The following is a 16,210-nucleotide window of genomic DNA, read 5'->3' on the forward strand; positions in this document are numbered from 1 at the left end:
TTTAACTTCCTTCTTGAATTGTGGACACCAGAACTGGCCACAATATTCCTTCTGCAGTTGCACCAGTGCCAAATACGGAGGTAAAATAACCTCTCAACTTGTATTCAGTCACATCAGCTCTTTTGGCTGCAGCATCCCATTGGAACTCTGATTTAGCTGGTCTTCCATAGTATCCCAGGAGAAGTTCCCCATATCTATATGGCCTGAATTGTTCCTTGACATACATTTACACTATTTTGGACCCTGTGTGCCCGCCAGGAAAAGAGGCTGAACGTCTTCCACTTGCGCTGCCTCAGGTGCATCCTTGGAATATCGTGGAAGGACAGAGTGATCAACACCACCGTCCTCGAGCAAGCTGGAATCCCAACCATGCACACCCTTCTCAGTCAGCGGCGGCTCCGCTGGCTTGGCCACGTCCACAGGATGAATGATGTAAGGATTCCAAAAGACATCCTGTATGGTGAGCTAGCCTCTGGCGACCTCCCGGACGCCCCCAGTTGCACTACAAAGATGTCTGCAAGAGAGACCTCAGAGAGGTAGACATCGAGCTGGACAACTGGGAAGAACTAGCAGACGACCGCAGCAGATGGAGGCAGGGGTTACACAAGGGCCTTCAGAAGGGCGAGATGAGGATCAGACAGCTAGCAGAGGAGAAGCGAGCGCACAGAAAGCACACTAAGGACTTGCCAGACACCCACCACATCTGCAAGAGATGCAGCAAAGACTGTCACTCTCGTGTGGGTCTTCATTTACAGCGTCTACTGTGATTATGAAGTCCTCAGTTGAAACTATAAAGGGCGCAATCCATAGTCTATGCAGACTGAAGGACGCCTACTACTACTACTACTACTACTATTAAAACACATATTTTTGCTTGCACCCAGCTTACCAAGGCTACGTCTACACGTGAAGCCTACATCGAAGTATCTTATTTCGATGTTGCGACATCGAAATAGGCTATTTCGATGAATAACGTCTACACGTCCTCCAGGGCTGGCAACGTCAATGTTCAACTTCGACGTTGCGCGGCACCACATCGAAATAGGCGCTGCGAGGGTACATCTACACGCCAAAGTAGCACACATCGAAATAAGGGTGCCAGGCACAGCTGCAGACAGGGTCACAGGGTGGACTCAACAGCAAGCCGCTCCCTTAAAGGGCCCCTCCCAGACACAGTTGCACTAAACAACACAAGATACACAGAGCCGACAACTGGTTGCAGACCCTGTGCCTGCAGCATGGATCCCCAGCTGCCGCAGCAGCAGCCAGAAGCCCTGGGCTAAGGGCTGCTGCCCACGGTGACCATAGAGCCCTGCAGGGGCTGGAGAGAGAGCATCTCTCAACTCCCCAGCTGATGGCCGCCATGGAGGACCCGGCAATTTCGACGTTGCGGGATGCGGATCGTCTACACGGTCCCTACTTCGATGTTGAACGTCGAAGTAGGGCGCTATTCCGATCCCCTCATGAGGTTAGCGACTTCGACGTCTCGCCGCCTAACATCGAAGTTAACTTCGAAATAGCGCCCGACGCGTGTAGCCGCGACGGGCGCTATTTCGAAGTTAGTGCCACTACTTCGAAGTAGCGTGCACGTGTAGACACAGCTCAAGTGAGTCAAATATCACTGTATGCAAGTATCTGTATCAATGACTCGCCTCTTCATGATTTACTACAAGTTGAACCTCCTTAGTCCAGAACCCTCAGGGTCTGCCCAGTGCTGAACAAGGGAATTTGCTGGACCAGGGGAGGTCAATATTGTCCAGCTGCATTACCAACACTTCCACTCCTTACTAGCTCTTAGAAGACATTTGGGGTAAATTAGGGCTAAATAACAGCACAGAATACTGAGAGCCAGGACTGGGGGCTATAAACAAATTCATGGGATCATGCGAAATTTGGCTACAACCGTGATAAGGGGTCCTCCCGTGAATTAAAATCGTACCAGATTATGGATGTTGCCAGACAAGAGAGTTCTGGATTAGAGAGTTTCAACCTGTGCTCTCACTATTTTTGTGTCCTCTGCAAAGTTATTTCTTAACATTTTATTCTTCAGGGTCATTGATAAAAAGGTTAACTGGTGTAGAACAAGAAACAGATCTGTTTGGGAATTTACTCGCAACATGGCCACTTGACAAGGATTTCTCATGTATAATTGTATTTTGAGGCGTATTACGAGCCAGTTAATTTGTAAACAATGAACAAAGGTTTGTAACTTTTTACTGACTGTGCCCTTATCTTTGGAGGAGCATAAACACCCTGAAAATTTGAGTTTCAAATGGGAATACAGAGGGACCATTTCTCATTAGTTGATGCCTAGAGGGCATCACAATGAAGTTAGCTGAATGCACAATCTGCCTATGTCTCATTTATAAAAAGACCATGAATTGCGATTTAGCGACGGCCGAGGGCTACTGCTTGTGTTTTCACTTGTCAGTCCAAACAACCATAACTCCCATATTAAAGAGGTGTGTGTGTTAGACTCATGAATGCTAAGAAATGAGTATTTTCCAGGACCCCAGGGTGGGCCTGATCCCATTTTGCTCCCACGTTGAAAACTCATTCATTTCAGTTCCTCTAACCTTCGCTCCCTGTAAGCTGTGCGCTTTTGTGGCTGCTCAGGAGAGAGTCCCAGTGCTGCCCAGATGATAGCAGAGCACCCACAGCTAGACTGCGTTTTCTTCTGGGGTTGTGCATTTGCATGTGTCTTGGTGCACATAACATTTATTCTGCACACTGGTGGGAAAAAATCCCCACGTGAATGGAAGAGATGAGAGGGAACATTGCTTCCAACCTCCAGTTCTTGCCACACTGGAGGAAGAGTTTCAAAAAAAAAAAATACAGGCGAAAGAGTGCCAAATGGGACTACAGGTTGAGCCTCTCTAATCCGGCACCCTCAGGACCTAACCAGTGCCAGGTGAGAGAATTTGCCAGACCACAGAAGGTCAGTATTGTCTAGCAGCATTACCAACACTTCTCCTGCTTAATGGGCTCTTTGAAGACATTCAGGGGTAAATTAGAACTGAATAACAGCACAGAAAACTGAGAGCCAGGACTCGTGGCTGTAAACAAACTTTATGGGACCACGAACACACCCATGATAAGTGTACATTCCGCTAACTACAGTCCTGCCGTATTACAGATGTTGCTGGATGAGGGAGTTCTGGATCAGAGCGGTTTAACCTGTAGCAGTTTTGGGGGCAACCTAAAGGGGCCTGACTGTCAGAAAGCTTCATTGTGTCTCATGTTGGACTGCCAAAGTCATCAGTCTCCTCTGAAAATCCTTTGCCAAAGTTCTTTGGAAACATTTGTAGAGTCATACTGAGTACAGTAAACCCTCGATTTAACAGACTAGTGGGAGGAAGGGGCGTCTGTTAATGCTGAAAGTCCGTTATATCCTAATTTTTATCCTGGATGATGCTGTTGCACTGACCTTCCCAGCCCATCACTCACTCCTATCCTTTTCCCCTCCTCTTCCCTTCTCCCCTCCTGCCCTATTCGTCCCCTCACACCTCCATCTCCCTCTCCCAGTTACCAGGAGAGGAGCTGAATGCCGGCCTGGCTCCTTCCGCCTCCTGCAGCTCTCAGCTCTGTGGCTTCTCTAGCCCTGGCTCCGAGCCGCCCGCATGAAGGTAGAGCGTGGCCAGCCTGCCAGCGGGCAGCAACCTCCAACATCAGCTGCTGCTCAACGCCATTACAGGCAGCGGCAGCCAGGCGCCAACATGCTCTGTGCACGTGGGGCTGGGGGAAGAGAGCTCCTGCATCCCGCCAGAGCCCTCTCCCAGCTCCTCTGGCCCCACTGGCCCCAGCCACTCCGGCAGCAGCTCTGGTGTGTCTCCAGCATTTATCTGGGGAGGCGGAGAGGGAGCTGGCAGACAGCATCCGTTATATTGGGGTCTGTTATATTGGGGTCCGTTAAATCAAGGGCTCAGGTTCCACCATCTTCTAGAATTCTAAAATGGTGTGTCTGTTTTATACAGCAAAAAATATTTAAAGAAAGAGCTCCGAGGTGATGTCATGTAACTGGGGGACACGAGGGAGGGACCATTCTGAGGGGTACTGAACTGTGTGACTGAAGTATGGAGGCAGGTTTGGAGGGCGGGGAAATTCAGTCAGCTCCCGGGCCCTTCTGGTTATTCTACTTCTGTTGTTTCTGGCCATGGTAAAGTAAATGCTCAACAACAACAACAAAAGTGCGAACTTGTTCTGTTTCAAATGCAATACCTGGAAATAACTTTCCTGGTAAATGAACTCAGTTTCTTTCTCTTTTTCTCTGGGCATTTTGGAGAAATTTCAGTGTGTGGGTGGGGGGAAAACAGCGAAGTGGCTGTAAACAGGAACTGATATTGTCTCTGCTTCTGAATGGGGAGAGAACTCAACTGGCTTCATTGGTTTCTCGTGTACATCTGTGTATCTGGAAACACTGGGATGATTCAGAGTTTGCTGATTAATACAGGCACAAGCAAAATGAAGCAAATTCACTGCAGTTACAGATCTGCTCTTTGTGGCAAATGTGCCCCTGGAACGAATGCTGGTCTATGAAAATAGCTTAGAGATAAAGGTAAAGGGTCTTAAATAGAAATTAGGAGCAGGCACTTCAAAAGCTGTTAGCATTAATGTTTCAAAGCAAAACACTATTACAAGCTGTCTTCACAAAATCTGCCCATTTAGGAAGCCAGCTAGCCCACTGTCTTTGGCTTTGCAATATTTCTATTTCAAGTACCTAGGTTTATTTGAAGAATCATACACTGATCATTGATAGATATTCACAATCAAAATGTAGCAGCCTCTTAGGAGTTGGAAGGCTAATCACTCTAGGACATGGTGAAGTTTAATACACGAGGAACATATTACCATATTTCTGTGTCATTCTAAGAATCTTTCATAGTCGTTTAACAAAAATTAGGCTTGTCCAAGTGCAGGACATTTTAATTAATGGGTTGAATTTAAAATCCAATGTCAGGCTTTCACCTTTCTGATGCCAGTAATTATCATGAAGGAAGATGGGACACTTGAAATAGAATTAAAACCTGACTAGTAGGTGGTGGGTATTTATTTTTATTGTTTCCACTGTAGTTTCCCATAAGAGTCCCAGGTCAATCCTGGGTGCCCCACTTGTACAAATGCACATAAGATGGTCCCCACCAGAAGACTTTACAGCTGAAGGCCCTGATCCTGCCAAGATGTACGAACATACTTAACTTCACACAGTGGGAGCAGTGCTGGGACTTCTACAGGACTGCTCCGATGTGTAAAGTTAATCACACGTTAGACTTTACAGCTCTAAACTGACAAAAGGGCAGGAAAAACGCCTAGCTGCAGAATGATGGTTGGCAAATGTCCTATTAGTCCCATGATTTTTTTTAGTAGTATCAATTAAGAGGTAGTGTTTAACAGCAGTTCCAGCCTGGCTTTTAATAGCCTTGGTTCTGCACATATTTATTCTACAAATTTCAGTGACTTTGACCACATTCCCAGTGGAATGTGCTTCATTGATTATTTTTATTCTGTAGAGGGTTGAGTTTTAGGGAGAATGGGGAATAAAGGAGGCAAAACATGTCCTTTGCAGAGAGGAGGGGGAAGGGGAAGGGAACATAATCTTCTGCCATTTCATTCACAACAGTGAAGACAACAGCAAATGAGGTGAAACCCTTAAAAAGCTCTTTTTGGAATTGCAGCCTCCTAAGTTAATACTTGTCTTCTGTTTCCAGAAGAGTTCAGACATTCTATCTGAGGACAACATTAATATTCCCAACATAAAATAGTCAGTTTTTGTCAGTACTTAAAGATTGAGGACCTTGCCTTGCCTTTAATACTCAGTGTGTTGAATTTTAATATTTCCTGTTGACACTATTAAGTGTATGTTCGTCCTCTCTTTAGCTTGAAGTGTAATTTACTAGGCACTTATATTTGGAGAGGTTATTTTCCCCTAGCATGGCTACAGCAGGGATCGCTTTAAACAGCGAAGGATCTTAAATCCTGCCTTTTTATTACATATGTCAGTATTTGTGATCCTTTCTTTGTCAAATCAGCGTATGCTTTTTTTTAAAGTAGCTTTTTTCTGTTCTCTGTACGGAAGTGTGGAATCTAACAGAAAAATTCATAACAAGGATGAGTTACTTTTTTTTTTTTTTGCCCCCTTTTCCCAAGAGATGTCCCATGACTTCCTCTATTACTCCATTAATCGCTGCAGCTCAGAATGCATTCTGATCAAAGGAGCAAAATGAGGTTGAAAAGTGCAGATTCTGGCAATTGACTGTTTAGATTCCCTGCTGAGCTAATTTACATCTGGAATTAAGATGTTCCTGCTGTATTTTTCCTGCTGTATTTTTCCTCTTAGTTTATTGACAATCGTACTCTTCACAGCAATAACCATGGGCTGACCAACCCTTCACATTACTTTGACTGAGATTCAGAACAGCATCTCTCCAGTGTCTGTAGAACTGAAGCCCTGTCATGGTACTAGTGAGGTTACATAATCTGCCTGTGACTGTTCAGTGTCAGTTTGGTATCCGAATCTGTCTTTAGAACTCATTATTTATTCCTGTATAGAACCTGCTAACCGAACTGAACTTTAAGAGAAACTGAAGAAAATAACTTTCTGTGTTTTATGTAAGCACTTTGCATCTTCCGCAGTTGTAACTGGATTGTTACATATGCTTCAAGTGAGGAAGAAATCATTATAAAGCACATAAGGAAAAAAATTAAAACCTCTTGGAGTCTCTGGTGAACATCTCACTTTACCGTATAAGGGCTTAGTTAAAGGATGCAATTGACTTTAATGTGTCTATTTCGAGATCAGGTCCTGATACCATAAAGTGCTTCTGGATTTCTGAAGAGAGAGTGAGTGCGTGTGTGTATAAGTAAAATATACAATGTCCTTGGCAATTTGGTGTCTCATCTGGTCTTCCTCAGGCACCCAAATTCCCACTGATGTCGCTGGGAGTTCTGAGTGCCCAAGAAATGCCTGGAATGTGATAATTGGTTTATGATTAAACAGCTCCCAAAAGTGTGACAACAGAGATAGATACATTCCCTGCCCTCAACAGAGACCCACCTATCATTCAACTGACCTATTGTTGCTGAAATGTGAATGGCATTCTGTTATCAGGAAATATTGTGTATTTTATGGTTTAAGACTTCTTAAGATTAGCATGTGGAGAGAGAGGGAGAGAGAGAAAGAGAGTGATGTTATCATTATGTACTGACCAGTGTGCTGAAAAAAATGTATGTAGAGCCAGTCAACAATTTTCTGTCTATGTTTTGTTTTGTTGATTTTCTTTTTATGTAAGAGAAATTTCTTCTTTTGCTGAAAATTGTTGTTGTTGTTTTGGTTTTTTCTTTTCAAAAACCTGAAAAATCTATTTTCAACTGAAAAATGTCCACTTTTTTTTTTCTGGAAAAAAACCCTCCTATTTAAAGAAATATTGAATTTTGTTTTCATCAAAATCATTTGCAGAGGGGCAGAGCAGGGAGAATCCTTTGCACAACAAGTGCTGCACTGTAGATTTTTGCAGACGTACACACGGACAATCTGAGGTGCTCATTTAAAAATGAGCAAGTGTCCTGAAGTGGAAGTACCTGTGCGAAATGAAGTCAGAAGGACAGTCCAGATTGTGCCTGCTTTACCCATCATAGCTTTCTTCCCATGATGTGAAACACTGGTCTGTTTTAACATGCTGGGGTCTTCCCAGATCCTGCATGGACTTTTTTGAAGCAAGAAATGTTGTTTACCCGATGGACAGTAATTTAGCTCTCTCCGTGACTTCTAGCTTTGTTTATGTACAAGTGAGAACAATATGAAGGCTTACCGGGGAGGATATCCAGATGTTACTGTAAAGAAAACCTTGCCTCTAGAGCACAAATTTTTGTCCCCCTCTCTTTCTTAGTTAAATGCTTTAGGAACAGCTACATAATTGCTTTCTTGATAACCAGCATTTCTTAAACTATGTTCCATGGAACACTGGTGTTCTGTGAACAACCCGCAGGTGTGCCGTGAGCGTTTGGAAAAATACACTGATGGTATAGATTTTCTATTATTAAAACCAGATACAATGTTACTACTTCATTGTTACAATACCTGGTTAAATGACTTAATTTTATTTTTGTTGTATATGATACTGTTTAGGATTTTTTTTTTTTTTTGGTCTGGCAGCAATTTGGTTTTTTAACAAAATTTTCATAGGTGCTGCGCATTAAAGATATTGTTTGGTGTCTCAAAAAGTTTCAGAAACACAGAGTGTAGAGTGTAGCTAAAAGGCAAAGTTGATTTGTGCCCTGCCCTTCTTACAGAGATGGGTTTTTTGTTTTTGTTTTTTTGTTTTTGCCTTCTAACTGGGAACAGATATTTTTATAGCCATGACCACTGCAGTAACCCTTTCCAAACCAGACCTTTGGGTCTGGATTCTGAGGGAAATCAAGAAGCCTAAGCTTTAGCACAAAAGAAGGAGTTGAAGCACTACACAATAGCAGGGGCATGAAAACTTCACTGATCTGTAAGTTCGCCGTGAGCATTTCTACCCCAATTGCACTGGTTTGTCCCCTGTAATGCTCTTTTTCCACGCCTTTGCTGCTCAAAAAACAAACAGCTCCTCATCTGGGAAATGGGTACACATGCAAATACGTTACAAGCCTGAATGCATATTTTTAACAGCATTCGTGATTGGGATGACATGAAGAAAAAGAGCCGAAAACATATTCTCTCTCTCCCCCTGAAATCTGGCTTGTGAAAGACACCGTTACCACCATAATGACCAGATGCTAATTGATTCATTGTGCAGTGAGACAAGTAGGGGGCATGGAGGAGTCAGGTGGGTTGTCTTCTTGCTCAAACTCCACTTGAGTTGGGCTGCTGAGGAAGGGTGGGAGAGGGTTAGCCAGCTGCTGCCGCTACATCTAGTGCGTGTTTTTCTCAGAAAAGAAGAGGCACCGCCAGCCAAGAGCTCTTTCCTTTGGAAACTGCAGCTGGGAAGGGCCCCTTTGGCTTGCGAGACAAAATGGGCAGGCAGACAGCCCCTTTCCTGAGTCCCAGGCAGGCAGGCAGGCAGGCACCAGACAGCTGAAGGAAGAGAGGCACCAGTCTGAATTAGATTGCCTCACTGTCCAAAGCAGTCAGTCAGAGAGTCAGGCTTAATTGGTTTGCAGCTGTTCATTTCCCCTCTCCCCGCTCCCCATGCCCTTTCCTCCTATCTGACCCCCACACCCACCATCAGTCCGGCAGGACGGAAACCTCGCCAAGTTAGGAAGAAGTATCTGAATTGTCTAGGGTACTTTTTGGCTGCTTTTATACCTTTCTCTAAAGAGCATGGGCCAATGGGGACGGAAAGTAAAGCCCTTTAAAGAACACACCCAAAATAAACCCATCAGATAATCCTGGTGCGTGTGTGCGTGCGTATGGTGAACATGGCAGTGCCGGGGTGTTTTGTTGTTGCTGATTGGCTGAAGGCCAGTCTTGCCTGGCTGTCCTTTACAATCGGCAGCCAAGTGATGTGTGATTTTGGGGGTGCTGTTGACAGAGACCCTTTAAAGGGGTTTTGCTTTCAGAAAGTGCTGAACAATGGCCCTCTTGATAATAGGCCCAGGCAGCATCTCTCGTTGGTCCCTGAGACCCACGGGTCAGTTTTACATTTTTGGAGGTAAATCCCATTTCTCCATTTTGTGTGTTCAGGGTGGAAGGATACTGTAGGAATTTCACACATCCCTGCTGTAGTTTGATTTGTGTACCACTTACAATCCCCAAGCCAAACTGGAGAGGGGGATGTGATTTTTCCCAGGCAGAAATGTTGGGCACCGCTTGTCTCACATGCTCTCTGTGCCATGCCATGGCTCCTCTGACTTCCTGGGGCCTTGGACCCTTCAGCAGTCTACCTTTGTGTTCTGCACCCATCTGGGACTGAGACTCACCCTAGGGGAACTTCATTCTCTTCTCTAATGACTGTGGCTGTTGGATGCCAGCTCTTTTTCAGAAAGAGGAAATGAGTAGCAGTCCCCCTTTCTTTTTGACCCCTGCACCTTCACTGCTGTAAGTCCATCTAGAAGCCCCATGGCCAGGGTTCCCTCTGATTTTTTTTCCATCTGGGGCAGAATAAATTTTGTTATGTGCACCAAGGCAAGTGTAGGTGTGTACCACCCATAGAAACACACGCTGCCCACTACTCTGCTAATCATTTGATGGCACCTGGATCTCTCCTGGGCAGCTGCCCAAGTGCTCAGCTTACAGGGAACACCGTCCAGGGCTTCTAATAGTGTCCCTGAGCCAGGGTGAGAATGACCAAGCTAGAGAGCTCCTGTCACAGAAATTGGTCCATGGGGGTGAGAAGGAGGAAGCAATTTGATGCCTGCTGGAGAAAAGACTCTGGAATATGCAGCCGAACATTTGTCAACTCCAGCATAATTGTCAGTCCTGCATCCAAAAGAGAATTCATCCCCTGGGTCCAATGACTGTGCTGTGAAGCAGTCCAGTTCTGCTTTGGATCTTGGATGCTGTAGTTAAAGACAGCCTCTAAATTATTTACAATGCTCTGAAATGCTCCCCAAACTAATACCTAGGAGAGAGGCTGAAAGATTCATCTTCCAGAGTTGTCCTGGTTTGCAGTGTCCATCTAGGACAGTGGTGGGCATCCTACGGCCCAGGGACCCGCTGCCTCCTTCCGTCCGTCATGCACCTCTCACACGCTGGGGCACCAGAGTCCCACACTTCCTATGTCTCCCCCATCCACTTTTGGAAGAGCCATGAACTGCCTGATTTGCACTCTCTCCCCGCTCCTCCCATCCCTTCCAGAGCTGGAATGCTGCAAACAGCTTATTCATGGCATTCCAGCTCTGGAAGGGAGGGGAGGTGTGGGGACGGAGTGCAAATGAGGAGATTCACATGTTCTAAAAGTGCTTAGGAGCAGGTAAGTGAGGGGCTCCGGTGTCCTGGTTGGGTAGGGCGGGGCCAGATAGGGGCATGCAGGGCTGCAGGTAGAACCCCCGTGGGCCACAGGCTGCCGCGGCCCGCTGAGGTGAAGGAGGGCCACTCATGCGGCCCACCCACTATTCAGGGATTCCCATCCCTCACCTAGAATATCTCCAGGTTGGGGGGTACCCAGTCTAAAATACTTGTTTCTTTTTCCTGAAAGGTGTTTCACAGCACACAGTTCTTGAGCTGAGGATCAGAAAAAAAGGTCTGATGCAGTAGAGAATTCCAGGAGGGCCAAGCCTTCATGATCCACTCAGACAAACCCTCTGTAATGGTATTTGCCACATCACACTAAGGTGCCAAAACCTCTTGCTTTTGTGAGGAAGTACTTTTTTTTTGTTTCCTTCATTTCTGGTGCTTCTGGACCAGCTACTCTGCTGGTGGATGGGACTCCGTTGTCTGTTAAGTTCACTCTGGTAGGTGGGTTCCGAATTGCAGGCAAGGTTTTTTTCTCTGCTGGTGTCCAAGTGACAGTCTGCTTTCCTGGGTCCATTCACCTCCAGCAGCAATGTCAAGCTAGTCCAGTTTTGCAGCTGGTAGCAAGTGACAGAGGCAACTTCTGGGGATGTTTCTTCAATTCCTGTGCTCAGAGAATTTAGTATATATTTTCCTCTATTCCACTGATTCACATGGTCTGTGGGCGTGGAGGTGAGAGGGAGAGAATAAAGGATATAACCCAGGGCTAATTCATTCCTCTAATAAAGCCCATTGTAGAGGTGATTTTTTTCACCCTCCTAGCCTGATCCCAGTAGCATAGTGGGCCTCCACAGGTTTACTCATGACCATTCCTTAGGGTCACTTGCAGTGTTCCCTATAAGCTGAGCGTTTGCATGGCCTCCCAGGGAGAGAGTCAGGTGCTGCCCAGCTGATTAGCAGAGCGCCCACAGCTGGCAGCCTGTGTTCCTAATGGTGGCGCACATAATAAAATTTATTCCACCCCGGATGAAAAAAGTTTGAGGGAACACAGATCACCTAGATGTCCTCCTGCAGCTCACTGGGTCTTCAGTGCCTTAGTGACCTTGCAAGGGAGTGAAAACACGCCAGTGAACTGAACCAACCTGCAGCGAATCTATGGCCCGCCAGCGTGGGAGCCATCAAGAGTTTAAGGTATGCTAATCTGTTTATATAGGAAATAGTTGCTGCAAGTTTATTTTCCTGATGTCTGCATTACTATAAACCAGAGCTCAAAGTGGGCACCAGTTCCACGTTTTGGTACATTTCTCTTCCTCCACAAGAGCGCACTGGGGCATGGGAGAGCTTTGTGGGGTTCCAAGTACTGTTCTGGGTGGATTTGTGTCTGAACGTTTCTATAGAAGCCAGGTAGAGCTGTGATTTTTTTTTTAATCTGTTCCACATGCAGTTTTGCAGTGGCTCTGGAAAGAAAACCTGCTCTCCCCTTAAGTCCTACAAAGGCCCTGAGCTCCGTCTCACAGAAGGGAATTCTCTTGTGGTGTCCTGATTAGTGCTGGTGAAATCAGAAACCTTTTTCCATACAGATAAAAATCTGGTCAATGAAGTAGAACCTGTTCATCTGGAGAGCAGGTTGTAGGCCTGCAGGCCGGCTCCTGGGCTTCTCACCTCTTTGTGCAAAAGTGGGGAGGGTGACCAAGAGAGGGATCGTCGCACCCCAGAATGGTATCTGCACAAACCACTGAGTTCTTGCTCTGCCATATCCTCTGTGGACTGAGACATTGGTTCGGGAGGAGGCAGGAATCCACGATGGTGTTTGGGCTCAGGACAATCTACAGGCTGAACCTTTCTCATCTGGCACCTTTGGGACTTGACTGGTGCCAGGTGAGAGAATTTGATGGACCGTAGGAGGTTATACACATCCTAGAACTGGAAGGGACCTCAGGAGGTCATCTAGTCCAGTCCCCTGCCCTCTTGGCAGGACCAAGCACCATCCCTGACATCTATTTGCCCCAGTCCCTGAATGTCCTCCTTAAGGATTGAACTCAGAACCCCGGGTTTACCAGACCAATAGTAGTACCAATATTTCCACTGCTTACTGGGCTCTTAGAAGACATTTAGGAGTAAGTTACAGCTAAATAATAGCACAGAACATTGAGAGCCAGGACAGCTGTCTGGAAACTTGGCCACACCCATGATAAGTGGTCCTCCGGCTAACTAAGACCATGCTGGATTATGGAGTTTGCCATACGAGAGAGTTCCAGATTACAGAGATTCAACCTGTAGTATAGCTACTCCCCAACCTGAGTCTGTGCATCTTGTGCATATTCCTCTGGCCCCACATTAATGCTGTGTAAGGCTAACGTGAGGCCCCACATTAATGCTGCCTTTGCATACCAATCTGCACAGCCAGCATGAAGGGAACCTGAATTTGGCCACCCAACAGCTTCTTGACTCCAACTTTAGCCCTTTTAATGACAGGGAGCGGTAGGTTCTGATTCGTCCTGACTTAATAACCAGTTCCTGGTTAGAAATAACCCTGCCATTAAAACACCAGTCCTGACAATTTAGGATATGACACTGCAACACAACCAGTCTTCCTCAGCCTTGGCTTCATGAGGAAGAATCACTCCTGCTCTGAATATTTCATAATTGCTTTACGGAAGGTGTAGCTAATGGAAGAGCCAAAGGAACTGCGGAGGGCGGCAAAACTGTGCAAAGAGGTAGTAGCCCTTGGAGTCTGGGAGAAGTTCTTGCTTCAGGAGAGCTAAACTCGTTTGACTCCTTCTGTATAGTGGCTACTTCAGCACATTGCTTAAAGGTACCCAAGGAAACAGGATCACATTATTGTCGGGCCCATTGTTGATTCCTGTCCCATCTCGCTCTGTCTCTGTCCCTTTCTCTCCAGTCTCTCAGTCACTCTCACCCACGTGTGCACACACACACACGGAGTAATTTTAAAGAATTCAGCAATTCTGCCCCCCCACAGACACACCCACACACACTCTCTCTCACACAAGCGCACACACACTTACAAACACACAAGGATACACACACAAGCACACACATAGACAAGCGCACACGAGCACACACACAAGCATGCACATACTGTCTCATGCACACACACACACAAACACACGCTCGCTCGCTCTCTCTGTGACTTCAGTCTGTGTGCATGCCCAGGCAGAGTTTGTCCCTTGCATTCTATTTCGGGGCACCAACATTCCTTGGAATAGCTTGACCATTAGTTTAAGATGGAAACAGACATGGGAGGGCTGACCACAGCGGGCTGGGAGGAGCGGTGAGAGGAAGGAGAAGGATCTGTACGCCTATTGCAGAGAAGAGAGCGATCCACATGTGCCCCACCCCCATCCCTCACTTTATCCCCGGAGCTTGACTCAGAAGTGTAACTATGGCCACAGGATAAAAGACCCTGTGCGGTGAGCCTTGTCTGCGAACTTCTCCGCCCACCCCCTCCCCGGCCGCCCCAGTGGAATGAAAAGCCTGCGTTATGTTAAACCCACCAGCTGAGCTGCTTAAATCTGCAAACATAAGTCTGCCTAAAATGTAAAAATAAAAGCAGTGCAATTTTAGTGCATTGGAACTGGGATTTATAAATAGCCCTACTGGTGTGTTACTCCTGGCTGTGTGTGTAGTTCCTAACATACCACTGCGTTCATCGTGTACCTTTGGAACAGTCTGTCTGCTTAAGCAACGTGGCAAACGGAAGCCTTGCTTGAATTTGTTCCTTGTGGTGATGTTCGCAAGTGAGCGAGAAGGGGCCCGAGGACATAAGCATGCAGCACAATGTGCTTACATTGAGCACTCGGACCTCTGTGATGTGAGAGGAAGCCAATGTACATTTTCGAGAGTAGCGTGTGCTGCAGCACTGATTACAGGACTGGGAGCCGGGAACTGCTGAGTCTTATCTCGGGCGCAGGATGCTTGAGTGGCTCAGGCACTAAACTAGGACTTCAACAACCTGGGTTCAATTTCTTGTTCTGCCACAGACTTTCTGTGTGACCTGGGGTAAGTCATATAGCCTCCCCATGCCTTGGTGCCTCGTCTGTAAGGAGAGGATGATAGCATTTTTCTATTTCACAGGAGTGATGTGAGTTCAAACACACTAAAGGTGCTGTGGCGCTCAGACACTGTGCTGGTGAGGAGTATCTAAGTACCTGAGGTGGATAGCTGTGATACTCCTTAGCCTCAGGAAAATCACTGGACTTCTCTCCTCAGCAACATAGCTACAGTATATACCACGGTATACTGTCGTATAGTATATACCATGTTTTTCTGAGGAATAAGATTAGCTCCTTATTTCTAGTGCATGCAGTGTTGTTGTATCTCATGCCATAATCAAGAATCAAAGGAGTATCCTGTGTCATTGATTATATGCACGATATTCTACTTTTCTTTCAGGACAAAATTCTTCCCTGGATACCCAGAGTCTAGTTACTGGGACACATATGGCTAGACCGTCATCATTCTGGCCAACTCTTAGACAGTGCAGTGTATTATTTAGCCACTCGATGTCTCTGTGTATTACAGGGTTCCACACAGTCTGGGAAGCCTGGTAAACAGCGAGACAAAACAGGAACTCAAATTGCATTGAAACCTGTTAGAGTTGTTGGTTTGTTGTTGTTGTTTTTGTTTGTTTTTTAATGCACAAGCTATCGTTGGTGATTGGTGTTCAAAAAGTTCTGTGGTTCTTTGTGTCATGACAGGATGCACATGTCAGAGCTGTGCAACATGCATGAGAGAAGTAGACTGTATGTGTTGAGTGATGGCAAGGTGGAGACATGGCACTAAGAACAAACAGTTTGATTCTCCCAGGGAAATGCTGGCCAACCTGTATTCAGGGCATAAGAGAAGGAAAACACTTCCCATCCACCAGAGGAGAACTGGGAAGGCAGCAATAGCAAATAAATGAGTTGGACTTAAAAAAATAAGCCTGAGTATAAGGCCCACATTTTTAATATTGAGGTATCTACTATTAAGTTCCTAAAAAGTGGCCTGATTTTGCACAAGTGCTGAGTACCTACCCCTTCCATTGGATTCAGTGGCACATTGGGGTGTTTGGCACTTAGGAAAGTCAAGGCACTTATGCTTAGGCACCTAAATATGGAGTTGGCTTACTTAGTGTACCATTAGGAACACTGATTTGAAAACATAGTGATTTGCCTGCAAGTTTCAGGGCTGCAGTTCTTACTCAAGCCTGTGATCAAGAGGCATCTTCCTTTCCCTGCACTGGTCGTTGTTACTCTCCAAAGGCAGCTGAAGGTGGGGGGGGGATGGGGAGACTGGGACTTTGTAAAACGAATGCAAGAGTTTTCTTGCATGCTG

General features: G+C 46.0%; 1 protein-coding gene across 2 annotated transcripts in view; it reads left to right on the forward strand.

Annotated features, from left to right (window-relative positions):
- MAMLD1 (mastermind like domain containing 1) overlaps nucleotides 1–16,210 on the forward strand; it is a 385,137-nt gene that overhangs the window by 352,524 nt on the left and 16,403 nt on the right. The window lies entirely within an intron of this gene.

This window comes from Carettochelys insculpta, chromosome 13, assembly GCF_033958435.1.
Source record: "Carettochelys insculpta isolate YL-2023 chromosome 13, ASM3395843v1, whole genome shotgun sequence".
Lineage (NCBI taxonomy): Eukaryota > Metazoa > Chordata > Testudines > Carettochelyidae > Carettochelys > Carettochelys insculpta.